General features: G+C 42.6%; 1 protein-coding gene across 4 annotated transcripts in view; it reads left to right on the forward strand.

The window, feature by feature from the left end:
- Positions 1-13,512, forward strand: part of syt9b (synaptotagmin IXb) — a 66,524-nt gene that overhangs the window by 17,231 nt on the left and 35,781 nt on the right. The window lies entirely within an intron of this gene.

The following is a 13,512-nucleotide window of genomic DNA, read 5'->3' on the forward strand; positions in this document are numbered from 1 at the left end:
TAGGAGGTCGTCCATGTTGACGATGACGCTCCACCAGCGGCCTGGCAGATGACCGCCAATGTCGAGGCGGCAGTTTGGGACCCGAAGGTGGCATGGCCGTCGCAGCACCAGACGAGACCGAAGCAGAGGCTGGACCAGACGAGGCAGCTGATGAGGATGCTGAAGCAGAGGCCGGACCAGGCGAAGCTGAAGCAGAAGCCGGACCAGGCGATGCTGACGAGGATGCTGGAGCCGGGCCAGGCGATGCTGAAGACACGAAGGCTGGAGCCGGACCAGGCGATGCTGAAGACGAAGCTGGACCGGGCGAGGATGAAGGCTCGGAGGCTGCAGCTGGCGAGGATGATGAGGCTGCAGCAGGCGACGGCGTGGAAGCCGGAGACTGTAGCGCTGCAGGCGTGGAAGAAGCTGCTGCTGCCCGTGGCGTGGATGAAGCTGCAGCTGGCGAGGATGATGAGGCTGCAGTTGGCAGCTGGACGGGCTCCTCGGGCCCTCCAGCTGACGAGGCAGGAGGCTGGCTAGGTTCTCCTGAACCTCCAGCTGACGAGTCTTGAGGCTGGACGGGCTCCTCGGGCCCCCCAGCTGACGAGACAGGAGGCTGGCTAGGTTCTCCTGAACCTCCAGCTGATGAGTCTTGAGGCTGGACGGGCTCCTCGGGCCATCCAGCTGGCGAGACAGGAAGCTGGGCGGGCTCCTCGGGCACCCCAGCTGACGAGGCAGGAGGCTGGATGGGCTCCTCGGGCCCCCCAGCAGGCGAAGCAGGAGGCTGGACGGGCTCCTCGGGCCCCCCAGCGAAAACAGTCTCTGGACCAGTGGGCACCGGGGCCCCTGGAACACACAGGTCAGAACCAGTAGGCGCACGGGCCTCTGGCAGGCACAGTTCAGAACCAGTAGGCACACGGGCCTCTGGCAGGCACAGAACAGAACCAGCAGGCACACGGGCCTCTGGCAGGTACGGGTCAGAACCAGCAGGCACACGGGCCTCTGGCAGGAACAGATCAGAACCAGCAGGCGCACGGGCCTCTGGCAAACACAAGGCAGACTGCAGCTGCACAGAGCATTGACCCAGCTCAGGCAGCGACAGCCGGATACAGTCCTCAGCTGGCTTCTTAATCTCCAGGGGTCCAGAGTCGGCCGGGGGCTGGGACCCAGCCTCTGGGGAGGCCCTGGAGTGTGTCACAGTCTCTGGGCTGGCCAGCTGTTGCGGACTGACAACTGCGTTATGTGGTGTGTCTCTCTGCTTGACATGAACAGGTGAAAAACAGTGCTTTTCCGGTTGGATGGACTCGACTTGTAATACAGGCGGAGCTGGTGAAGATGGTGGCTGAATAGGTGGCTGAGCTGATAATAAAGCTGATGAGTCTCTTGCCAATTGAGCTATTGACTGAGCTATGGATTGTAACCAAGTGTCTAATAGGTCTGGCTGTGACTGTAATGGAGGTGGCGATTGAGAGGCTAACAGAGCTAGTGGCTGCTGGGCGGCTAACTGAGCTACCTGCTGGGCAGCTGGCTCAACAAACACAGCCCCGGAATAAACAGTCATTCGAGCTGGCGAAACAGACGGAGTGTCTTTTCCACTCACCACAGCCGGCAGTTCCGAAGTCCTAATCTCCGGCTGTGGGGCGACGCGCCGACGGCGCGATCGTCGCTTCCTCCCGGGCAAAACCTCCGGCGGGCCGGGCAAAACCTCCGGCGGGCCGGGCAAAATCTTCACCGCCGGGCTGGGTTGGGAAGCGGTAGCGGCTGGTGGGTGAAGGTGCAGCTCGTGAAGGATGAAGTCCTGTGCGAGCGGGTGAAGAGAGTCCAGCAGCCAGGAGTGAGCAGAGATGAGCTGCTGTAGCCTGGCTTCTACAGCGTGGTGAAGCTCTTCCTCCTCATGCTCGAGCCACAGGTTGACCAACCTGGAAACTGTGTCGATCACTTCCTCCCGAAACTCCTGGGACGGCGCGGATGCTGCTGGGTCCATGTTGGTCGGCTCGTACTGTCACGGCTGGCGGAGTGAGCCATGTGGAGTGGAGGAAAAGGAGGACCCAAAATGCAGCAAACTGATGATACGAGTGAAGTTTATTTACACGGTGGCAGTGGCAAAAACAGGCAATGAAGCATGAGTAATGACAAACCTAAACTGGGAGAAACTAAAGAGCAAACCTGAAATCTTACAAAACGGAGAGCGGAGCAGAGAGACGCAGACCAAGGACCAGGATACCAAGAAACACAGACGAGCCGACAACGAACACAGACCGACACCCACTAAATATACCCACACAAGGTAATCAGGTAATCACCAGTGTTGGTCAAGTTACTTGAAAAAAGTAATCAGTAACTAATTACTGATTACTTCCCCAAAAAGTAATCCCGTTACTTTACTGATTACTTATTTTCAAAAGTAATTAATTACTTAGTTACTTAGTTACTTTTTAAAAACACGATTTACAACCTGAAGAGGTGATAAAGCGATAGATCTTTCAGCCCAATTCTACTTTTTCTACATAATCCATCATACAAAATGTAATCAAATGGAAAAGTCTCTTTTTTTAACTTGTTTCATCAGTTTTAATCTTTTAACTTTATGCATCAAGCAAAAATTTAATTATATGCAACATTCTCTGAGTTGAATAAATTAGTTTAACATTTAAACCTATTTTCTGCACATTCCAGCTCATAAAATAAAATATTTTTTTTGTTTACACTCACTCTTTCAAATAGATGCAAGTAAAACACAGCAGAACATAAATAAAGTCAAAGACTCAGCGGTCCTGTTGCTCTATTTTCACCTGTAAAGCAGGACTGCGGTAGGCGGAGGTTTACCCTGGTGCAGGTGTGCAGCGGTCAGTGGAAGGATACGGCAGTGTCTCTGAGTTTCCCATTACGTCGTTGCGCTCTCGGAGCTTGCTTGGAAGTTTAGGGTTTTTTTTCGCTGTAAAAAGAAGTTTTCTTCCCACGCACGATGGACGCTAATGTTTTTGTCACTTTTTATGGAATCAAACTCAAAGTAAGGTCAGTACTTCCACGCTGCACACTCATACTCTCTCCCACAATCGATCTGTGATCCATTGTTGATCTGCACACAGCTGTTGTCACTAACGGCGCACTCGCTTACGTCACTGTCGTGAGACATTCTCGCAAAAAATCACAGTTTTAGTAACGCAGCATTCCTACGGGAAAGTAACGGTAATCTAATTACCGTTTTTGCAATAGTAATCCCTTACTTTACTCGTTACTCGGAAAAAGTAATCAGATTACAGTAACGCGTTACAAGTAACGCGTTACTGCCCATCTCTGGTAATCACACACAGGAGGGAAGAACAGCTGAACCTAATACACCTGGGGACCGGAGGAGACAAGCTGAACACAATAACAACAGACACAGACCTTCAGAACAGAACAGGAAATCCAGAACACGAGCCTTCAAAATAAAACAGGAAACAGACTGATGTACAACACAACACGGGGACATGAACAGAGCACCAAGGACAGACACAGGTAGGGCTGACAATACACCAAACTTCAGGTTAACCCTAACTAATACAGATCAGAAAAAACGCAAAACGCTGGGTCAACGACCCAGGACCATGACAATGGGTGACATGTCCGGTGAGTATGCTGGCCATGCAAGAACTGGGACATTCTCAGCTGCCATCTGCCCTGAACAATGTGAACAATGATTCATCCGTGAAGCGCACACCTCTCCAACGTGCCAGACGCCATCGAATGTGAGCATTTGCCCACACAAGTCTGTTACGGCGACGAGCTGGAGTCAGGTCAAGACCCCGATGAGGACGACGGGCATGCAGTTGAGCGTCCCTGAGACGGTTTCTGACAGTTTGTGCAGAAATTGTTTGGTTGTGCAAACCAATTGTTCCAGCAGCTGTCTGGGTGGCTGGTCTCAGACGATCTTGGAGGTGAACCTGCTGGATGTGGAGGTCCTGGGCTGGTGTGGTTACATGAGGTCTGCGGTTGTGAGGCCGGTTGGATGTGCTGCCATGTTCTCTGAAACGCCTGTGGAGACGGCTTATGGTTGAGAAATGAACATTCAATGCACGGGCGACAGATCTGGTTGACATTCCTGCTGTCAGCATGCCAATTGCACGCTCCCTCATTGCTTGTGGCATCTGTGGCATTTTGCTGTGAGACAAAACTGCACATTCCAGGGTGGCCTTTTGTTGTGGGCAGTCTGAGGTACACCTGTGCACTACTCATGATGTCAGATCAGCATCCTGATGTGGCACACCTGTGAGGTGGGATGGATTATCTCAATATAGCAGATGTGCCCACTACCACACATTTGGACTGATTTGTGACCACTGTTTGGGAGTGATGGTTATATTGTGTATCTGGAATGAATTTTAGGTCTCTACGTCCATCCCATGGGGAATGGGAGCAGTAACAAAGGTGTTGCGTTTATATTTTTGTTGAGTGTATATATATATATATATATATATATATATCTTATGGATATTTAATGCTCAACATTAAATATCCATGGTGAGGCAGCAGAAAGCTAGAAGACCTGAACTCACAATACAAACAATTTCATAGATCATAGACTTACTTACTTACTGCCAAATTTTACATTAATCTTTGGGTGACTCCACAGATGTGAAAATTTAATGTTTGTCTTCCAATTTTCAACTTATGAACTTAACTAGAGAGACACTGCAGTTTTCTCGGTCAGTTCCAGTTGACCATCCAATGACCATGTGATCAACCAATACAGATTTTTGACTACTCTGATTTTAATTCTGAGAACTGCAACTAACAGCATACACAAACACATTTTTTTGATACAAAATATTATTTTAATGACAAATGATTCAGCATTACAATTTCTACCAAACTGCAATAAGTTATGAGATCTTCTCTCCTTTCAAAATAAAATGCTCCGCTACTGGAAAGATTTAAAAACTACTAACTGAAAATGAGTTGCTGTACTCCCACCTTTACCTCACATATTTTGTCTTACCAAACAAAAGCAGAACCAACAGTTCAAAAACAAAACAATGGTCAGTTATTTACATAATTTTCCAGAAGCATATTTTTATATCTTACAATATAACGACCTGGCTGATTTCTGTTCCTGACACTGACGATTAATGGCCAGTTATAATTTGGTCAGATGAGCACATATCAACCAAACACCTGACCAGTCGACCCCGAGACTATAGTCTTTTTGGTTAAAACGAAAAGAATTTAAAGATCAACAGATGATCAGAACTGATCTTTCTTAGAAGATGAAAATTTGTATCAAATCACATGGATATTTATCCAACCAACTGACTAACACTGCCTCTATTCAGCTAGCATGTGTCAGTTATATACAGATATTTATAGACGAAGATATTAAGCTTCAGTGTAGGACGCAAAAATGCTCTCCTGGTGATGCTTACATCAGTACAATAGTGTAATTGCAGGTTATTGTCTGTGTAGGTGTGCTGGATAGTATACAGGACTAAACAGAAATCATCATGACAGTGTTTTATGTGCCCCTGATTGGCGTCTGCTCTGTACAGAGACTAAACAGAGGGCGATAATCAGATTTCTTCAGAGGCATAGGGACCTTGGTATCCACTCTTCACCACTAATGCATGCAACCACAGAGACGGTAATGCACCGGAGGAGCAAAAACAAAGCCAATAATAATGAGCCAGAGTAGAAAGTCCCCTAACAGTTAACATCAGTTAGAGTAGTGAATGGCAGGCTTATTTCACAAGAATCGGCCCCACCTAGATTCTACCATGTGCGCTTCACATTACTGTAACGTCTCAGTCATTTTGGGCTGTGGAGAAAATTCAAATGTTTCCTAAAAGATGCCCATTATTTTGTGATTCTACAGCCCAAATTACCAAATAAGTCCAGGCAGCCCGTGTGATACTTAGGTGATAAAGGGTTAAGGTTATTATCAGGATGTATAGAGCTGTTAATGAACTGCAAAATGAAGCAGAGAGAGAGAGAAGGCTATGTTTAGACAGCCCTGTGTCTTAAAGGATTCACATTAAACATGATTATTAAATGGTTTGTAGAAAGATATGTCTGATCTACTACAGACCCAGTCTCATTTACATTAGCACCCCCAAATCAACCATATATAATGTACCACTTCCTTTTAAAAGGCTCTGATTGCAAGCTTGTTTCAGCCATCACATAACAAAGACAGATAAAGAGAAACTTTGCATACTGTGAGGCAGAGGTCCTGATTAACGAGGTACTGCTTAGTATACAGTTAATTTGGTCTCACAAAAGCGACATTCTCACAAGATGTGGACAGCTTCAAAGAAAGAAAGGAAGAGGTGGAGAAAACAAACAATACAAAAAAAGAAAACTTGGAAAAAGTTCATACACTGTGTAAAAGCTTTGTGGTTTTGAACAACTGCTAGTTGAGCCATGCTTCTATTTGGATTGTGCTATTAGCTATTAGCTGTTTGTTTGCAGCCTCTGTTAGTCTCAAAGCCTTTTAGATACTTTTGTAACCACTGATGTTTCTCCTTTATCAGCCATTTATCTTACAAAAATCTCTTGGATGGAGTGTCATGAAATTTTGGACATCCAGTCAAATAGTTCAATAGCTGCAAGATACCTGCAAGACACAAAAGTCTGTACAGATATTTAAGGGTTTGTTAGCATGATTCTTAGGCTAATACGCTGACATTTCCAGAAAAAAATTTATATTTAAACATTGCATTATTCAATTTCTGTACAGTGTTTGCTTAACAAGGGGTAACGTGGTTTATATGTACATGCAAATGTGAGTGACTGTCAAAATAACGTATGTTAAATTAAACATATGAAACTGGCAGGAGCATTCAAGTCTCAAAGTGCTGGAGGCCCTCTTTAAACCTCAATTTCTGCTTATTCTGAGCCTCAAAACAAGTCAGCCTTTCTGAACGGTCGGGCGGCCTTAAGTGTTTTGCTGATTTAAACAACGCCTCATCAAAGAGAGATTTAGTCCAAATCAATAAAAGCAGCCATCTGTGTGTTCACTTTGGGGTTTTAAGCTTCAATTGGTTCAGAGGCAGGAGTACGCCTCCGCCAAGGCTTCTATCAGGACAATCCATTTGCATTGTTGGGCAGTGAAAATCTAACTCTGATCTCTTCTGCTGATGTGCTTCCTGTTGGTAAAGCATTCTGTTTCACAATCTGAAATGCGTTGCTTTTTTCCACCATTTCCTGTGCAACGAGTGGTTGATGGGACTCGTGAAGATGCCTTGTGGCTCATTTGCAATTAAAAGTAATAAAGATGTATCCAAATGGCACCTTTCAGGACCAGATTTGCAAAGTGCTTGTCATTAAAAGCATCCAGTGAGCAACAAAACAGCAACCAACAAAATCAGTTTGTCAAAACACACCAATCTCTTAATTACTCTTACTATGGGTGTTAAGCTGTTGCCAGGTGCATAATAATTATCATATTTAGCCATTTGTATTAAGCATGAGCCCTAATTCTTTCATTTCCATCATCACTGTTCCTCTTACCATGGCAGTAATGCATTATTGGGGATGACAGTGGATCCAATCTCATCTCTGCTGACTATCAGAGCTGCTTCTATTTCCACTTGAAATACTTTTTTTCTATGAATATCTGATTTTCAGCATGTAGCACCTCTGCTTTTACTTCATGTGAATGAATTTACTGTAGAATATTAATGGCCTCACAGCCTGGAATTCTTTGAAACCTTGCATTCAAACAAAGGTCTAAAACACCATGCATTTCTTTTCTTATTCATTTTTAACTAAATGGCTGAGGCAACATAGACATCATAGACAGGTATACAGAGCATAGACAGGTGGACATAGACACATTCTAAAATATTGTTTTGAAGCCTCAAGATGAGCGTTTCTGTTGTCACCATGTTAGTTCCAAAAGTCGAGATTTCAGGATGGTTGAATGAACTGACAGTGAAACTGCGCGCTCACTTGTCTGCCCTAAAGTGTTAGTGGTCAAGAGTGCAGTTTCATAGCACAGGTAGTTCTCTTTTTTGAAACATGAAATGCTCAATAGTTGCAAAATAGATTCAATTTTTTGTTCAATTTGACCTAAAAAGAGCGACTGGGCCCAAAAACTTGGCATTAAAAGTGTTTATAGAGATCTCAGTCTTCTATAGGAGCAGTGGTATTTTCTTTTTAAACCACAGCTATCTCCATGCAGGCTTTTAGGCACTTTTATAGTGGCTTCAATTTAACTGCATCCATGTTTTATACTGTAATGTCAACTTTATGTATCTAGTGTCTAGAGGCACTTATATAGTATATTTATATACTATATAAAGTGCATATATAGTATATAAATATACTCTGAAATCCTTCATGTTTTTCCTTCTTGTCTTCAAAATCATGCAGTCATTTTTTGCAAAATCCATTAACCTATCAATTTTCTACCACTTATGCAGTGATACTGAATTAGGCATATTCAAGCGTGCATTTTTTCAGAATTAAAAAACAAAGAAAAAAATAACATATGAGATAAAGTAAAAGTCAGGGTGTGCTACAGAGTACCTGTTAGAGTGTGCTCCATGTAGCAGAGCCTCTGTTCTCACAGCAGAAGCCTGGGTTTAATTCTGTCTTCCACCGCAGGCCATTTACTGCATGTCATCCATCACTATCTTACCTTCTGGTTGTTCAGCTGTCACTATCTAATAAAATAAAATAAAGTCTTTAAAAAATATTAGAAGCAAAAATGGAAGATCAATCCTGTCTAGCTACTTTATTAGTCAAGCAACACAGTGGCTGGAGTCATCCTTCATTGTAACTTTTTCCAAGGGAAAATGAACACAATGTTGTCCAGATAATGACTTATGAAGTCTAATTCTGACAGGAGGAATAAATATATTAGCCTAGGTATGAATTAGGCTACAAAGAGAAGCGGTGGGCTGACAGGAAGCATGTTGTACTGCTTTAACATCCACTTCTGCACTGATTGCACTGATATACGCCACCCCTTAAATCCCAGCAGCTATTAGAAACTTTTTAGGTGTACCTGTAATTCCTTTATGTATAGTCACATAAAAAAAACCCCCTAGAAACCACAACTCAGACAATTATATTAATCAGAACCTCTCTGACCTTTTTTTAATTATAATTGTCAACTTCCTTTAGTGAGGAGTGAGCTTACTGATTAGTGGAGCTCCTGAATCTAATTAACTGCCACCAGCTGTATAGAGCTGATGCCTTGGTGCGTTGATTGCACCCTGCACGAGAAGCTGACAAGCTGAGACACCCTGTGGCTTTAGAAAGGGCTGTAACAAATGTAACTGGATGAAACCACTAGATCAAAGAACAACAGTGTTTTCAGTATTTAAAAAAAATTCAAATATTGAGCAGAAGTGGGTTTGGAAGGAACACGGTGAGCCTCGAAATCTAACACGGTTGATCTGAGTACAAAATAAAGATATTCTGAGCTGCATTGTGTTTCAGTTTTTTTAAAAGCAGGATTTTGGGTGTGAAATATCGAAGCAAATGCATCACCTATTTGGCACATCAAAGCCAGAGCACAGCAGAACAAGCTGCACGCTTTGTATTTGTGCCAGCTGAGAGCATAAGCCAGGCACTGTGTCGGGGACACATATTGTAGATCATTTTTTTCTGCTTTCAGTTCATCCCAGCTGCTTGCAAAGTGCAGAGCTGCGCACAGGAGGACTGTGTTCTACCTGCCTCATTTCACAAATCATAGTGCTGACTCTGCTCTACTTCTAACGTCCGTGTAATGCAGAGCTTTGTCGACACATTCAGAAAGCTTTATGTTTTACCCGTCTTATTGTGACATGGCATGTCTTTACTGTTGTACACCACCACACTGAATTTCAAGTGAAGCAAATAAAATGGGATTAAAGTGCCTTGTCACACCATTAATTTGTTAATATTGCATGGCATTAAGTGGGGATTTTTTTTACGTTGTCCCTCTATTTTCATAGGTTCAAAAGTAAGTTTTTCCATTATAATTTGAGTGTTGAATTTAATGTTTAAGCTGGGCGTTCATTTGATAGGTGCTCATGGGAACGTGCAGTTCAAAGATGTCTCGAATCATATGGAGGAGGCTAAAAAAAAAAAAAAAAAAAGCCTTTTACATAAAGAGCAGAAACTTTTAAAGTATCTAAATCCACATTTTTTAACTAAATAATTAACTATTTTAGTAACAGGTTTTGCTCCTTTTCCTTCTTTCGGCACCATTATGTGATGCCACGGTGGGTCGCCCAGTTCAACTGTATTTATATAGTGTATCAGTCGCCTGAAGGTGCTTTTATATTGTAAATTAAAGCCCCAACAATCACATGTCGGCCTCTGAACAAGCTTAGCAACAGTGGGAAGAATAATTCCCTTTAAACAGAACCATGCTTGGGGGGCAGGTGGGCTGCCCCTTTCCTTCTCGCCTACATAATGGGAGGTCCCCAGCAGACTAGGCCTTTTGCAGCATAACTAAGGAAAGATTCAGGGTCACCTGATCCAGTCCTAACTATATACTATAAAGCAAAGTTTTAAGGCTAATCTTAAAAGTAGTGGGAGCTGGCTCTGCCTTGCATTTATAACTTTATCTCCAAACTGATCAACTGGACCTGTTCCTCTGATGCACTCACCTCTAGTCTTGTCCATCCTGGGAACTCACAATGAAAATCTTTTTCATCATCATCAATACCATGTTCAGCTCTTCCTTAATGTCTGTATCATCTCCAAGCAATACATCATAGCAGGTTTCACTACCTTGCAAACCTTTTTCAGTCTTGCTGCCATCCGTCTGTCACAAATCACACCTGACAGTCGTCTCCACCCACTCTGCCCAGCCTTCACTCTCTTCTTCACCTCTCTTGTGCACTGCCTGTTGCCTTCGATGGCTGACCCTAGGTATTTTAACTCATCTACTTTTACTACCAGTGACAGGCTTAGAAAAAAAATTAAAAGCACTCACTTGGAGAGTCAAAATTCAAAACTCAGAGGCGCCTTTGTGATTGTAAATACAGAGGATTTACCCACAAAATGTAAACTGTGACTAGGTTTTGGTAAGAAAAAGGTCAAATTAGGCTTTAAGAAAACTTTTTTAAATGCATGTCCAATTCTGGAGAAAGAACTGCTCATCGTTACTGAAACTACCAGAATCATATGATAAAAGACAGTAGGGAGAAGGAAAGGTTTGTGATCTACAGCACATCATCACGTCATCTATCAAACATGATGAAGACAGTGTTAATTCATGGCTGTCGGAGGAACTGGGTCACTGGGATCATGATGGAAGTAGCAGAATTCTTGAGTGTATAAAGCTGTTCTGTTTGTTCAGATTCAGGGGGATAAAGTAATATGACACATGGATAATAAAACAAAACATAGGGGCAAAAATAAGTGGTAAATCTTAAGATTGCTTAGATGAAAGCAGTAAAGAAATTAAATATGTGCTTATATTAAACTCATCAACAGGATTCTTCTTATTTCCTACTTATTTGCATTCAAATTTCAGCCTTGATTAAAACTGCAGGGAGTCTGGAAAGTAAAAAAAAAAGATAAATTCTCTTTAAAATGGTCTTCACTGTCACAGCAGCTTATTCCTTCAGTGTTTGCGTTCTGCAAGCTGAAAACCTCCATGAGTGAAAGTGTATTTGCATCATGCATCTTGCACAGTGATATCGTATTGATCTAATGTGGCACTAGGTATAAAGGTCAGCAATATTAACGCAGCGGGTAATGAGTGTACTAATGTCTGCAATCGACATGTTGGATGCAACCTATCCCTACGTGATGCTACAGTGATGTGTTATAGCCGTAGTGAAGGTAAACAACAGCAACAACCTGATTGAAACTGGCACAAAGTTGATCCTGAGCACATGGTGACCATGTTCACATTCACTGGCTTTGTTGAAGAAGCCAATTATAGTTGTTGCTAAGGAAACCATTCAGAACTGAAATCTCTGTATCTTGTGCCACTTAATGTCCTATAACCTGAATCGATGAAGGTAGCATCTCCAAGGTAAATCATTAGTTGTGTAGCATAATTAACCAGTGTGCACATTCTTTTTTTAATCTATATTTTTGGGGGGCATTTTTGCCTTTACTGGATAGTGACAGTGAAGACAGACAGAAGGGAAGACACAGCAAAGGGTCACAGGTCAGACATGGGGAATTCTGGGCAGGTGGTCACTTGCTCACCCACTAAGCTAAACCAGCACCCCACTGGGCACTTTGAATAACATAGGTACATATGGACTTTATGAAAGTGATTTTCCATTTGTCATGATACTGCTTTTATTCCTAAGTGATTACAGTACATAACTGTTTTTTGATTAGGTATCAAAATACTCATTTACAATAACAAGCCAGTTTACATCTTGTTAGTACTGGGTCGGACTCCCCTTTATCTTTAGAACTGAGACCTGGTGACTGTGGAGGCCATTTGAACTGACTGAGGTGGCTGTGGTTTAGATAAAAGCACTGTATGAATGCGTGTGTGATTGGGTGACTGAGACTTCTAGTAAAAGCTCTTTTAGCGCTCAAGTTGAGTAGAAAGCTGCTGCCTAAGTATCCGTCCATTTACCATTGCCATGTTCAAGAAATTTGTTTGGGATGATTTAAGCTTTGTAACATGGCATCCTGTCATGCTGGAAGCAATCATGCAAAGCAGGGATAGACATGTTCAGCAACAATACTCAGGTAGGTGTTTAAGCAATACTCAGTTGGTACTAAGGGGCCTAAAGCATTGCCAAGAAAACATTTCCTACACCACCATCACCATGTTTATGCCAAATGTTGACCTTACAATCCAAATGTGTAAGCAGAAAGTGAGACTTATCAGATCTTCTATTGTTTAATTTTTGTTGAGTCTGTTTGCTGTGCTTCACAGGAATGTCACCGGGTGTGATCATCTGCTGTTGTAGCCCATCTTCTTCATGGTTTAACATGATGTGAATTCAGAGAATTCTGCATACCTTATTTGTAATGAGTGTTTTGTTGAGTTACTGTTCCATTTTTTTCTTGAGAACTGCTGCTCACTGGATAGTTTCTCTTTTCCAGATCATTCTCTGTAAATTCTAGAGGTGGTTGTGCGGGAAAATCTAGTAGATCAGTTGCTTCTCAAATACTCAGACCAGCACCAACAACAATGTCGGTGTTCAAAATCACTTAAATCACCCAATGCTTGGTTTGAACACGTCTACATGTCTAAATGCACAGAGTTGCTGGTGATGAGGATGGTTAGATATTTGCATCCAGTAGCCAATAAGCGTGAAATAAAAGCTTTATTTATAAATATTTATAATAAAAGACTAATTATATGTATTACTTAGAAAATATGGGGTGTTGTGTGCAAATCACTTTCACAGTGTGAAAAAACTCATCTAAATGTTTTTCAAAACTTCAGGATGCTGTTTTCATCTGTGTGCTTAGAACCCGTTTCTGCTAAATTGATTTCAAATATTTCTACATAAATCATTCTGCAAGGCTGCTTTCCTCAGTGATTCTGTATAAAGTAAAAGTAGAAGTTGAAATAAGTTGCACAGTAAAATGCAAAGAAAAACATCAAGTACTAAACTCTAATGGCATCCA

The sequence above is a fragment of the Rhamphochromis sp. 'chilingali' genome (genome assembly GCF_963969265.1).
Source record: "Rhamphochromis sp. 'chilingali' genome assembly, chromosome: 2".
Classification (NCBI taxonomy): domain Eukaryota; kingdom Metazoa; phylum Chordata; class Actinopteri; order Cichliformes; family Cichlidae; genus Rhamphochromis; species Rhamphochromis sp. 'chilingali'.